This window comes from Drosophila kikkawai, unplaced genomic scaffold (assembly GCF_030179895.1).
Source record: "Drosophila kikkawai strain 14028-0561.14 unplaced genomic scaffold, DkikHiC1v2 scaffold_262, whole genome shotgun sequence".
NCBI lineage: Eukaryota > Metazoa > Arthropoda > Insecta > Diptera > Drosophilidae > Drosophila > Drosophila kikkawai.
This window is the reverse complement of record NW_027222605.1, coordinates 109457-122867: the sequence shown is the minus strand read 5'-3', so window position 1 is coordinate 122867 and position 13411 is coordinate 109457. Positions and strand designations below refer to the sequence as shown.

The following is a 13411-nucleotide window of genomic DNA, read 5'->3' as shown; positions in this document are numbered from 1 at the left end:
GCTTCCATATACACATTAGTGTGACCGTATTTTTGTAATTCCGTATTTAATTCAAATATTCTCGATTTGAATTCCTTACGAGAAAAATACAATTTTCCACAAATAATAATTATTTCAAAAATAATTATTACGAGTCCGATTGGTTCCTAAATTCCCAATCCAACTTCGACCTATAAATTATTTTGTAATATATACCTATTTATAGTAAAAATTATAAAGAAATATCCAGAATGGCTCCTTCAATTTTAGACAAATTTACGTTGATCTGTGACCGTCTGAGTCACTTCGAGTCCAGAGTCTGCAATCCAGCAGCACCCACTCCATCCAAGTACTCTTGTCAAATCCATCTCGACCAAGTCCGAGCGCTATGGGACAAGGTCGAGACAGAGTACGAAGCTTGTTCAGAGCTAATTTCAGTTGGTTTAGAGGGCGCTGCAGACATCTTGCCTACTCTTAAGGCAAAATACGACTACTCCTATTTTATTTACGGACGGTGTGCCGCCCAGCTCATGGAACAGATCGATACGATCTCTGCTAAAGCAGCTCCAGTCCAACCTCCTGCGCCCCAAAATTCCTTTCCGTCTGGCTGTCGGCTTCCTCCGTGCGAAACGGAAGTTTTCTCGGGCGATTATCTTCGCTGGCCGACTTTCCGGGACCTTTTCACAGCGGTCTATATCGACAATCCTACGCTGACCCCTGTAGAAAAGTTGTTCTATTTAAATGCCAAGACTAGTGGTGAGGCTCATTCTATAGTTTCCAATTCGCCACTCACCAATGACGGTTTCCGCTCAGCATGGGGAAACCTAACTGAGCGTTTCGAAAATAAACGCGCGTTGGTGAACAGCCAACTGAAGAAATTACTAAACATACAATCCATCGAACGCGAATCCTCGGCAGCCTTGAAGGAGCTGCAGAATACAATTCAAAATTGCCTCACATCCCTAACTCTGTCCGGCCTTCCAACGGATAATTGGGATTGTCTATTGGTTTATTTGTGTTCCACGAAGCTTCCAAAGCTGACGCTCTCATTATGGGAGCAGTCCTTACCAAATAAAACCGAAATTCCGACGTGGCTAGAATTAGATTCTTTCCTTACTGAGCGCCATAGAACTCTGGAATCTATGAATTCTATTCAACCTCCTACGATACGCCTCAGTCCGTCCAACCCGACAAAATCCATCGTGGCACCGCGAGTACTAAAATCCTTTAGTACGCGGATTGTTCCCATATCCAAAAGATGCGATTTGTGTTCTGCAGAGAACCATCCAGTGCGTAAATGTCCACGCTTCCTCCAGATGACGATAGAAAATCGAACTTCGTACATTGAGAAAAAGCAGTTGTGCTTAAATTGCTTTGCAAGCGGTCATCCACTCCGTAATTGCACAAGCGCCCACAGCTGTCTTACGTGTCACGGTCGGCATCAAACATTGTTGCATCCAAGCAACACTTTATCCAGTGTTCCGAATCCTCGTGATGACGCACCACAAATTCCTGCACCCATCCAAAGAATTTCCTCGTTCTCCACACGAGTGACTACTTCGGCCGATTCCAATTACTGGGTTCCGTACGACGACAGCAAGAGCAGACGTTCCCGAGGTATTTTATCCTACCAATGCCGAGTCTGCCAAGGGAACCATCCTCTTCGGAAGTGTCACCGTTTTCTCCGGCTTGATGCGAAGAAACGGCTCCAGACAGTCATCGACAGGAAGTACTGCGTCAACTGCCTGGCCCACCACCATTCCGGAGGATCCTGTCGAAGTAGCGACCGATGCCAGTCGTGTGGACAGGATCACCACACCCTTCTACATGCCGACGAACGCTCAGCGTTATCCTACGCTTTCCAGAGCTAATACTTCCTGGTACTTTTGCTGCGTATATTCGCAAGGGGGGGAGAATGTTCACGCCAGAAAGGCGCTCAATTTCGGGAGGCAGTGTGATCCCGAACGCTCTCCTTTTCTCTCCCTCTTCCTCCGGACTTCCAGTCCTAGAGCTTCTAATCCGCTCTCCCTAGCTTTAGTTTTTGTTCTTTGTATTCAGTACCAATTTACCTACGACTAAATAAACATCCCGACGCACGTCGCGTAAAACCCCGACAAGTTCTACGTGTTATTATTTATCCGAGTGCATTTCAGCTTAAAGCCGCCCCCCTCCAACAGTAAGTTTAAATGATAGAACCGACCCATCGAAACGCATATGCCGCGACTAGAGTGTAGGGTAGCGCCTTCCAGAACATGCCGTTTTTCTTCTACCTGCATTCGCAGCGCCAGCGAAATCGTACGATTTTTTGCTTATTTTTCCTTCCTCCAGTCCTTCGCTCGCGAGCATCGAGAGCGCGAGAGAGGATTTGGGAAAAGTCCCGTAGCTTTTGGCTCGTTTGCTATGCAAGGCACGCTGCGTGTAGAGAAATTTTGTGACGCTCGCTCACTTGAAATTGAAAACCAGAGCAAAGCACACGCATCGTAGATCATTTTTACTATAATAATTCCGGCACGTGGATTATACAGTTTTAATCGAATTAATAGTAAAGTGCCAGCAAGAGACCAGTGACAAAACTTAATAAGTGTTGTGCACGAGTGAGAACGGGTAAATATTAACTACGGAACGGCAGAGTTTATAGTGTAGTTAACCCTTTTGTTGTGCAGGGCTAGTTTGGCGCTAGACGACGGCTCTTACGTCCTTCGCTAAGCGTGGCGTATCGCCGGCGTGGCAGCCACACGCGGCAAAAGTTGGCGATCAGCGAACAAGGCGGCGCGGTGCAACCGAGCGGCCATAACCTTACTCTTTGGAAGCCCTACGGCGGCAGCGACGTCGACGTGCAGCCCAACGCTGTGCGACCGAGCGGCCATAACCTAACTTTTCGGAGGCCCTACGGCGGCAGAGACGTCGACGTGCGGCCAACGCAGCACGTGCGCGTAACCCTACTTTTTGGGAACCTCTGCTTTGCCACGTCGGCTGCCAAGGAGCTATAGCGATCCGAGTGCGACCGCACTAAACCGGGAGCGAGAAATCTCCAAGAGTCAGACCAGAGGCGGCCTGTGTCTGTGTTCTCGGAGTAATGTAACCGGCCTCGTGCAGCCCCAACTAAGGCGATTCGGCTGTATGGACAGCGGTTAAGCATTACCTTTTCGAGCATAAGCCAGTAGGAACAGTGGAGGTGCAGCGAAGGTAGCTGAGCGGAGACTAGGCAGGAGCAGGCGCAGCCGGATAGAGAGCTCGCTTGAGCGGCAGGCATGTGACCTGTCGAAGAAGTTGGAGGCGCGTCGCGGTGAGCAGCGCGCTCCCGCTGGATGATTCCAGTAACCCGAAGGACGTAAAGTTTTGAGATCGATTAAATTTAGAGTAATGCGTAACATTAGATAGAAAGTAACTGATATTGTTGTTGCTTTTCTGCCGTTTAGCGTAATATGTGAATGCGAACGCGAGCGTCCCATTTAAATATCGTTTCTGAACTTTCCAACTAACAGCCATCAGCACCTGCAACTTCGATGGGCCCAACGAACCAGCAGCGGAGGATCTGAGCGTAAGTCAGTATATCGAAAGTAAATTGGCACCAAGGCCGCATATTTGATTTATTCTGTATATATATATATATATCGATCGTAGGTATAACTTAAACGGGATCCTAAGCGAGCCGCACATTTACGCGTTTGTTTATATGAATTTCAATTAACGTAGAGATAAATATCTAGGGATTAGATAAATTAAGAAAATGATTAATAATTATAAGAGACAGAATTATGAATTATCCTGAAGTTTAACGAAATAATAATGGAGTAAAAACGTATATCTTTGGTCTATGTTAATACAGCAAGTGGATGTCGAATTACTTCAGAATGAGCTAAGATCGAAAAGATGAACTTAGTTAAGGGGTAACACTTAAATTATCAGAGTTTACCACGGCAGGGAGGGTAAAGACGTGGGGGCGGATGGCACCTCAGCCACCCACAACGCGAGTGTTCCTCTCTTATACCTACTCTTTAGGGTCCGTCCGTACGTCCGATTAATTCAACCGTTGACCAATCATTTAGTTTACAGAATGTGCACTTAAACTTTTATTACAGTAGTGAAAGGGTGTGACTTATAATCGGTGAGGAAGGCCCACGCCATATCCGACGAGCTTTGAACCGAGCATAGCAAGAAGTGCACAAATACCGATCCGATTGTACACTGGAAAACCCACAGTATCTAGTGAGCACTGCCCCTTGGCTACTACATAAATAAAATGGCGCCCAACGTGGGGCCAAAGACCGTTATCTGCATTTGAGAAATAAGAGGAAGAAGAATATCAAGCTATAGTGCAACTCGCAGGAGCCGCAAATACCTATTGTTTTAGGTGCAGGACCCTCGAGTGGTTTTAGCCCATGAAAATGCTCGACTATCCATCCAAAAGAATTTTTTTGTAATTAATTTAATCAGCAGAAATTGTTACTATTTTATACTAGAGATTTGCTAGTTGCGAGTTGAGGACTTCTTAGCCGGAATTGCGTCTTCGATTCGAGATCTTACGGATCAAGGCGACCGCAACGAACCCACTCACAGGCGCAAAAACTCGACCCTGAAATTAGTTAGGTGGATCAAACTCCCGTTCAATAGGTAGAGGGAAGCGAATTCGGAATTAGTAGCTTGGAATAGCGATATGTTATCAAAACTTCGTGGTACTATCGACCAGTGCTAACCGAGCGCAGAATACTATCCAAAGGCGACAGTTTAGACTACTGGCAAAAGGTACTGTACGCGTATTTAGGAATATCAAGTGGTCAGAGGAACTTCGATGGATGACCAATACAGCGAATACAAACCTACAAAGCCGCAACAATATGGACAATATTAGTATAGAGTTGGTTAGGAGAGAACGCTCAGCAAGAAGGTATTCGACAGAAACTAGCTGGAAAAACAAAGACCATAATTTGAAAATATTAAGCAACCAATAACAGTTACAGAAGAAGAAAATGCCTATTCATCATAGCTTAGAGAATTTAGCAGCCGCTTCTAATAATGACGAGAGTGTTTGCATTCTATGCACACGACCTTTAAGCGTGAACGATCTGACAGCAGCTTCTCCTTGTAATCATCGATTTCATCATCAATGTATTAGAGATCACTTGTCAGTAACGAACTCGTGTCCGACTTGCAATCAACCATGCATGGTGCAGCAGTTGTCAGTATCGAACAATAACTTATTAGCCGAATTGGCAGATGCAGAACAAAGATCCGAGTCAGGAAGAGCACCCAATGAATATGACGCTGGCGAAGGCAGCAGCAATCTTATCACAAACCGAGGCCGTAACAGGAATGAACCAAGAAGAGGTCGAAGTTTGGGGCAACGCAGAGGTATGGTTACTAGGTCTCAGCAACGTAGTAACGTGGCGCAGCAGCGCGATAGAAGCGCTAATACACCATCAGTTCTCGATTCATCTAGAGCAGAGAGTGTCGAAGAAATAGGTAGAGTAGTTCAAGCAGCAATGCAGTCTCAGCAACAGAAGCTTATGCAGGATTTGACTCGTTTCATACAATCACAGATATCGAATTTGCAGCTCGAACAGAATGCCCAATCCCCGAGTAGGAGAAGCATGAACAATGTAACACAGGGACAAGCTTTCGCAGTAGGTCAAACTCAGCCAGGGTCAGGATTGAACTTACCGAACAGGGAGCGAAACGAGAGATTAGGGAATCGACAATCTAGTCGAAACTCTGAGAGGTCGCACACTTCGGTGCAGCCGGAGAAGGTGCCCGGTATTATCCAGAGTTGGCACATCAAATTTGATGGAGCCAAAGATGGCTTGCAGACGGAGGATTTTCTGTACAGAGTACAAGCACTAGCCCAACAAAACTTGAACGGAGATCATCAGCTTCTTTGTGATCACCTACATCTGTTCTTTACCGGCAAAGCGAATGAGTGGTATTGGAAATTCCACCAAGCATGTACGAATTTTACATGGGCAGAGTTTTGCAGGGAATTTAGACAGAAATTTCGAGATGTGGATACAGACATGGACATATGGGAATCTATCAATAGTAGGCGTCAAGCAGACAGGGAACCATTCGAAGAGTACCAATTCCAAATAGAAAAGTTGGTTTCGCGCTTGAGTACTCGACTTTCAGAGCAGTCGTTAGTTGAACTGCTGATTCGACATGCGAAGCCATCGCTGAGGTACGAGTTGATGCATTTGCGCATAGATTCCTTAGTCACCTTAAGGGAAGAGATACGAACGCGCGAACAGTTTTGTAAGCAGAATAGACCGCAGCAAGGGAAGAACCAAGTCGGAACACGACCTTATATTGCTCAACTAGAACAGGAATCCGAGGATGTAGGTCGAGAAGATGTGTCAGCCCTACAGACTAATCAGATAAGATGTTGGAACTGCGATAAGATAGGCCCGAACCTATGGACGAGTGTCTCGAAGTTCGCAGCATCTTCTGTTATGGATGCGGAGCCAAAAACACTTTTAAGCCGAACTGTCAGCACTGTAGACCATCGGAAAACCGACAAAGGGATGCGTCGGCCAAAATCCACGCGTCGCATCCGAAACATTAAAATCCAGTAGTGGTACGCAGACAGAACCGTGTGAAGTTTTAAATCTGCAAGAAGTACACCCAAACACAGCAAAAGTTAACCAACCGTATCATATACGTGAAGCACAGTACGCTGAAGCCAGACGAAGAATATTCGCAGACGTTTGCAGCAGTATTGACACTCGCAAACCCGGACGTTCAACACTAAGAGCACGATCATTTTGGAACAAGGTTCGAAAGAACCGGAAAAAGTTGAAAGCAGCAGTTTTTATGAATTCCGATAACCGTTTATACACGGAAATCGATTTAGTGGGTAAGCGCTATGTGGCGTTACTCGATTCAGGAGCAACGATAAGCTGTATCGGAGGCAACGCTGCTAGAGACTTAGTTCAGAACCCAAATTTACGAAAATGTTCAGGTCGCATTAAAACCGCGAATAACTCCGAGTGCTCAGTCGTAGGCAGACTCGTGGCAGACATCAATTATCAAAATCGTACACATCCAGTCGAATTTTTTGTGATCCCAGGGCTGAAGCAAGATATATATCTGGGAGTTGATTTCTGGCGAGACTTCGGTCTATTGTCCAAAATAATGGAAGAGACCGGAAGTGTAGCTGAACTTGACGTAGGGCGAGACGAAGATCCGGACGATAGCCCGAAAACGCATGTCCTTTCGATCGAGCAACAGAAGAGGCTAGAGACTGTAATCTCAAAGCTTCCCTCTTACGAGTCAGAAGGATTAGGTCGAACTCAACTAATTGAACATTCCATAGACGTTGGTCAAGCGAAGCCGGTAAAACAGAGGCATTGGCCCATCTCACCAGCTAAGGAGAATCTTGTGTTTGCCGAAGTACAGAATATGATCATGAACGGAAAGGACTATGAATTACTAAGAAACATTAAGTCGTTACAGGATGATACTTTGTTGAAAACGCCTGATGTCATGCAGCTAGCACGTAATCAAGCACAGAAGAAAATTAGGGAAACGCATGAAAACAATGCAAAAGTTTATAATTTGCGCTCGCGTTCAGCATGTTTTAAAGTCGGTGACACTGTGTATGCCCGTAGTTTTGCGCAAAGCAATGCGGCTAAACAATTCAACAGTAAGCTGGCTCCAGTCTTTATGAAAGCGACAGTTACTAAGAAGCTTAGCCATATTTACTATGAATTAGAAAACGATGTCGGGAAATCCTTAGGGGTGTATCACCTGAAAGACATAAAGAGCTAGAACGATTCTTGTCTGACCTTTTTCAGTTAAAACCTCTTCGAGTAGGACTCTCGATGAGTGGTGTAGGGGTCAGAGGGTAAGGGCAGGGAAAACAAATAGGAAAATATAAATAAGTATAATCGTAAGTTTAAATGATAGAACCGACCCATCGAAACGCATATGCCGCGACTAGAGTGTAGGGTAGCGCCTTCCAGAACATGCCGTTTTTCTTCTACCTGCATTCGCAGCGCCAGCGAAATCGTACGATTTTTTGCTTATTTTTCCTTCCTCCAGTCCTTCGCTCGCGAGCATGGAGAGCGCGAGAGAGGATTTGGGAAAAGTCCCGTAGCTTTTGGCTCGTTTGCTATGCAAGGCACGCTGCGTGTAGAGAAATTTTGTGACGCTCGCTCACTTGAAATTGAAAACCAGAGCAAAGCACACGCATCGTAGATCATTTTTACTATAATAATTCCGGCACGTGGATTATACAGTTTCAATCGAATTAATAGTAAAGTGCCAGCAAGAGACCAGTGACAAAACTTAATAAGTGTTGTGCACGAGTGAGAACGGGTAAATATTAACTACGGAACGGCAGAGTTTATAGTGTAGTTAACCCTTTTGTTGTGCAGGGCTAGTTTGGCGCTAGGCGACGGCTCTTACGTCCTTCGCTAAGCGTGGCGTATCGCCGGCGTGGCAGCCACACGCGGCAAAAGTTGGCGATCAGCGAACAAGGCGGCGCGGTGCAACCGAGCGGCCATAACCTTACTCTTTGGAAGCCCTACGGCGGCAGCGACGTCGACGTGCAGCCCAACGCTGTGCGACCGAGCGGCCATAACCTAACTTTTCGGAGGCCCTACGGCGGCAGAGACGTCGACGTGCGGCCAACGCAGCACGTGCGCGTAACCCTACTTTTTGGGAACCTCTGCTTTGCCACGTCGGCTGCCAAGGAGCTATAGCGATCCGAGTGCGACCGCACTAAACCGGGGGCGAGAAATCCCCAAGAGTCAGACCAGAGGCGGCCTGTGTCTGAGTTCTCGGAGTAATGTAACCGGCCTCGTGCAGCCCCAACTAAGGCGATTCGGCTGTATGGACAGCGGCTAAGCATTACCTTTTCGAGCATAAGCCAGTAGGAACAGTGGAGGTGCAGCGAAGGTAGCTGAGCGGAGACTAGGCAGGAGCAGGCGCAGCCGGATAGAGAGCTCGCTTGAGCGGCAGGCATGTGACCTGTCGAAGAAGTTGGAGGCGCGTCGCGGTGAGCAGCGCGCTCCCACTGGATGATTCCAGTAACCCGAAGGACGTAAAGTTTTGAGATCGATTAAATTTAGAGTAATGCGTAACATTAGATAGAAAGTAACTGATATTGTTGTTGCTTTTCTGCCGTTTAGCGTAATATGTGAATACGAACGCGAGCGTCCCATTTAAATATCGTTTCTGAACTTTCCAACTAACAGCCATCAGCACCTGCAACTTCGATGGGCCCAACGAACCAGCAGCGGAGGATCTGAGCGTAAGTCAGTATATCGAAAGTAAATTGGCACCAAGGCCGCATATTTGATTTATTCTGTATATATATATATATCGATCGTATGTATAACTTAAACGGGATCCTAAGCGAGCCGCACATTTACGCGTTTGTTTATATGAATTTCAATTAACGTAGAGATAAATATCTAGGGATTAGATAAATTAAGAAAATGATTAATAATTATAAGAGACAGAATTATGAATTATCCTGAAGTTTAACGAAATAATAATGGAGTAAAAACGTATATCTTTGGTCTATGTTAATACAGCAAGTGGATGTCGAATTACTTCAGAATGAGCTAAGATCGAAAAGATGAACTTAGTTAAGGGGTAACACTTAAATTATCAGAGTTTACCACGGCAGGGAGGGTAAAGACGTGGGGGCGGATGACACCACAGCCACCCACAACGCGAGTGTTCCTCTCTTATACCTACTCTTTAGGGTCCGTCCGTACGTCCGATTAATTCAACCGTTGACCAATCATTTAGTTTACAGAATGTGCACTTAAACTTTTATTACAGTAGTGAAAGGGTGTGACTTATAATCGGTGAGAAAGGCCCACGCCATATCCGACGAGCTTTGAACCGAGCATAGCAAGAAGTGCACAAATACCGATCCGATTGTACACTGGAAAACCCACAGTATCTAGTGAGCACCTGCCTCTTGGCTACTACAGGTTCTATAAATTTGACCAACAGCTCTTCAATGTCGACGTGAACTTGGGCCCAACTTTACGCACACATCATGGAGTGGATAATTAAAAGGTCGTGAGTACTAAATAAAACAACAACAAGAACAACAAATACCCATTATAAAAGTTCTATAAAATGCCGCTCTAGTGTCGTTTGAAATCTTGCTCTTGATCTATAATAATTTGAATTTTCTTTAATTGATATATAAATGCTTATTACTACTTCTTATTAAATATTAAATATTATGAATTAAACTATGGGTTAGGGAATAAATAGGAAAGAATAGAAGATAGATTAAGATTTGTTATTTGTAATTAAAATTAAATTTAGAATCAATGAAGATAAATTTGGAGAAATGGAATTACAAATGAAATAGAAATTTATTGAATATGAATGTTGAATAAATAATTATAATGGTTTGTCGAGTACTTGTGTCGGACATTTACTTTATTATGTGGTAGGGTTATTTGATTTCGGCTAAGGGACAATGAGGAATTTAAGCAACATTGTCATGGTAGGGAGGGTAAAGACTCATGGAATTATTAACACCTTAATTCCCAATACCTATCAGAATCCTTAGTTCAGCTTTAACGCGAGTCGGCGTGCATCCGTAGTATATTTATAGATTCAGTCTCCGATATTATTTCTCTAGTTCAGCTTGATTATGATTTATTGTTTTGAATAAGCCGCACTAATTAAATGTAGTAGCGTCGTACTATCCCTAGCTAAAAGAACCCCGACCTACGGCGAGCTAGACCCGAGCATAGCAAGAGTGCGCATCCCTAGCGAAGGAAGTACAAGGTCCTCTTTTATAGTAACTACCACCCTCTATAAAAAGGCCACATAATAAAAATATTTAAAACTACGTACACTACAAGTTTGAGGGGAGTGGATTTTGCATACCTGTCCGTAGAGCTTCGGCGTCTCGGGCATCTCCGTGGGGGCATTTAGCGGACCAAAAGAAGATCTGGCTGCTTTGGCAAAAAATACATCTGGAGTAGTTTTTGAATTAAAATACACATTTTGTGTATTTTGTTGGCGTGTAGCTGTCGCTCTTCGCATGCGACTCTTCAGCTCCTTGTAGACCTCACAGCCTCTGTAGTTAGCTGTATGGTTTCCTCCGCAGTTTCCACATTTTTTCGTGTTGGGGTCTTCTTTGTTCGCAGAGTTGTGGAAGTCTCCACAGACTACGCAGACTGACCGAAGGGTGCAGTATGTCCTTGTATGACCATACTCCTGGCAATTCGTGCATTGCACAGGACCGTTGCGTTTGTGAGGTTCTTCCACGGTGATTCTTCGCTGCAGTAGGAACTGCAACTTGTAGATCGGGTGAACTTCATTCTTCTTTAGGGCTTTACTGTCTGGCTCAAGTTCGACTTTGAAAAGAGGTTGCGGCTTTTTGTTTTTGTTGATAATGTTGCTAACATTCTTGGCAAAGAAACCCTTGCCTTTCAGGGCTTCTAGTATCTCGGAGGGGGTTCAATTCCTTTCAGCACTACTTGCAGCCCCATGCTGCTTTTTAGTTGGTAGGTGTAAAAGCTCTTTTTTGCTTCCTGCAGGTAATTAGACACAGCTCGAAAGTGTTCTTCTGTTTTGGTTTGAACTTTGGTTTCGCAGATGTTCCCTTTAATAATCGGAACAACATGAAAGTTTCCGTCCCCGACCACCGCAACAATTTTGTTGACCAGGGCGTTTGAACTTTTCTCCTTTATATATATAGGTGGGGGCTTTGGCTGTTTTTGAGTCTCCTGCTCCAGCTCTGCTTCATTATTCTCACCAGCTGCTAGCGGAGAAAATTTGTTGGTGTTGTTTGGGTCGTAGCTTTTGGTGACACAGTTGATCTTGGGCTTGTTACCAACCGTGTTATGGGGGCTAAGCTTACGCTTAATTTGGATGTAGCGATCCATGCCAGTCTGTATGGCCGGAACCGCTTGTTGCTTATCGGAGCTCACGGTTTTTGTTACCATTGTATTTTGCGCTGCGGCCGTTGGCACCGATTTCGCAATATTGGTCGTTGGTTTAGTTGTTGCTGTTGCTTTTGATGCGTTTGCAGAAATTGCAGCTCTGCTTTTTGTTGGTGCGTCTTCCATCGAAGCCGCTGGTGGTGGGGTTTGGCATTGGGAGCTCCAAGATGTAGGAGCTGGAATAAGTAGGGCGGAAGAGCAAGAGCGCGCTCTCGTGCCGTCGGCGGTCAGTAGAGCCGGGTTGGGCTTGGTAGACGTTTTTTCTGCTTCGATATCGCGAGTTGAGAAATAAGAGAAAACACCGTTTCTTTGGTTTACAGAGGTTCTACGCTCATTCTTTTGATCGCCGCTCATTATTTTGAGCTTGTTACGCGTGGCACAATATAAATGAACTTTGCAGCTCAAAAACACGTCTCACGCACTAGTGTCCGTATGTCATACGCACTGCAGGGCTTGGCCTAGCTGACAGTACGTAGTTTAGAGTTCCGAATTTACTTTTTCACCATGAAAAAACACTTCGAGAATAAACCCCGCGTAGCGGTCGTCCGTAAGCACGTCTGCACTCGATGAAGGTCGAATGCGAAATGAACAAATTTACAATTGAGTATGCAAATGTATTAGCCTTGTAAAAACTAATATAAATACAAACTCTGAAGTGGATACAGGCATTATTAGGTGAGTTGTGAACTTTTTGTTTACAAATTTACAATTGAGTATGCAAATGTAAAAACTAATATAAATACAAATTCTGAAGTGGATACAGGCATTATTAGCTGCGCTGTGAACTTTTTGTTTACAAATTTACAATTGAGTATGCCGTGTAAAAACTAATATAAATACAAATTCGGAAGTCGATACAGGCATTATTAGCTGAGCTGTGAACTTTTTGTTTACAAATTTACAATTGAGTATGCAAATGTATTAGCCGTGTTAAAACGAATATAAATTCAAATTCTGCCGTGGATACATTCATTATTAGCGGAGTTGTGAACTTTTTGTTTACAAATTTACAATTGAGTATGCAAATGTATTAGCCATGTAAAAACTAATATAAATACAAATTCTGAAGTGGATACAGGCATTATTAGCTGAGTTGTGAACTTTTTGTTTACAAATTTTCAATTGAGTATGCAAATGTATTAGCCTTGTAAAAACTAATATAAGTACAAATTCTGCCATGGATACATGCATTATTACCTGAGTTGTGAACTTTTTGTTTACAAATTTCATTATTAGCTGAGCTGTGAACTTTTTGTTTACAAATTTACAATTGAGTATGCAAATGTATTAGCCTTGTAAAAACTAATATAAATACAAATTCTGCCGTGGATACATGCATTATTAGCGGAGTTGTGAACTTTTTGTTTACAAATTCACAATTGAGTATGCAAATGTATTAGCCGTGTAAAAACTATACACATTCCTAAGTGGATACATGCATTATTAGCTGAGTTTGTAAGGAAGTTCGACGGCTGGGGTAAGTCTCAGTCACGTCCAAGGTCCTCTTTAAC

The 13411-nt window shown here is 44.1% G+C and overlaps 1 long non-coding RNA gene across 1 annotated transcript; it reads left to right on the top strand.

Annotated features, from left to right (window-relative positions):
* Positions 1 to 8073: 8073 nt before the first annotated feature.
* On the top strand, positions 8074 to 9123 carry LOC138929510 (uncharacterized). Its single transcript, XR_011445790.1, has 2 exons — positions 8074 to 8289; positions 8349 to 9123. It is a non-coding gene; the product is annotated as an uncharacterized lncRNA (long non-coding RNA).
* Positions 9124 to 13411: the final 4288 nt, after the last annotated feature.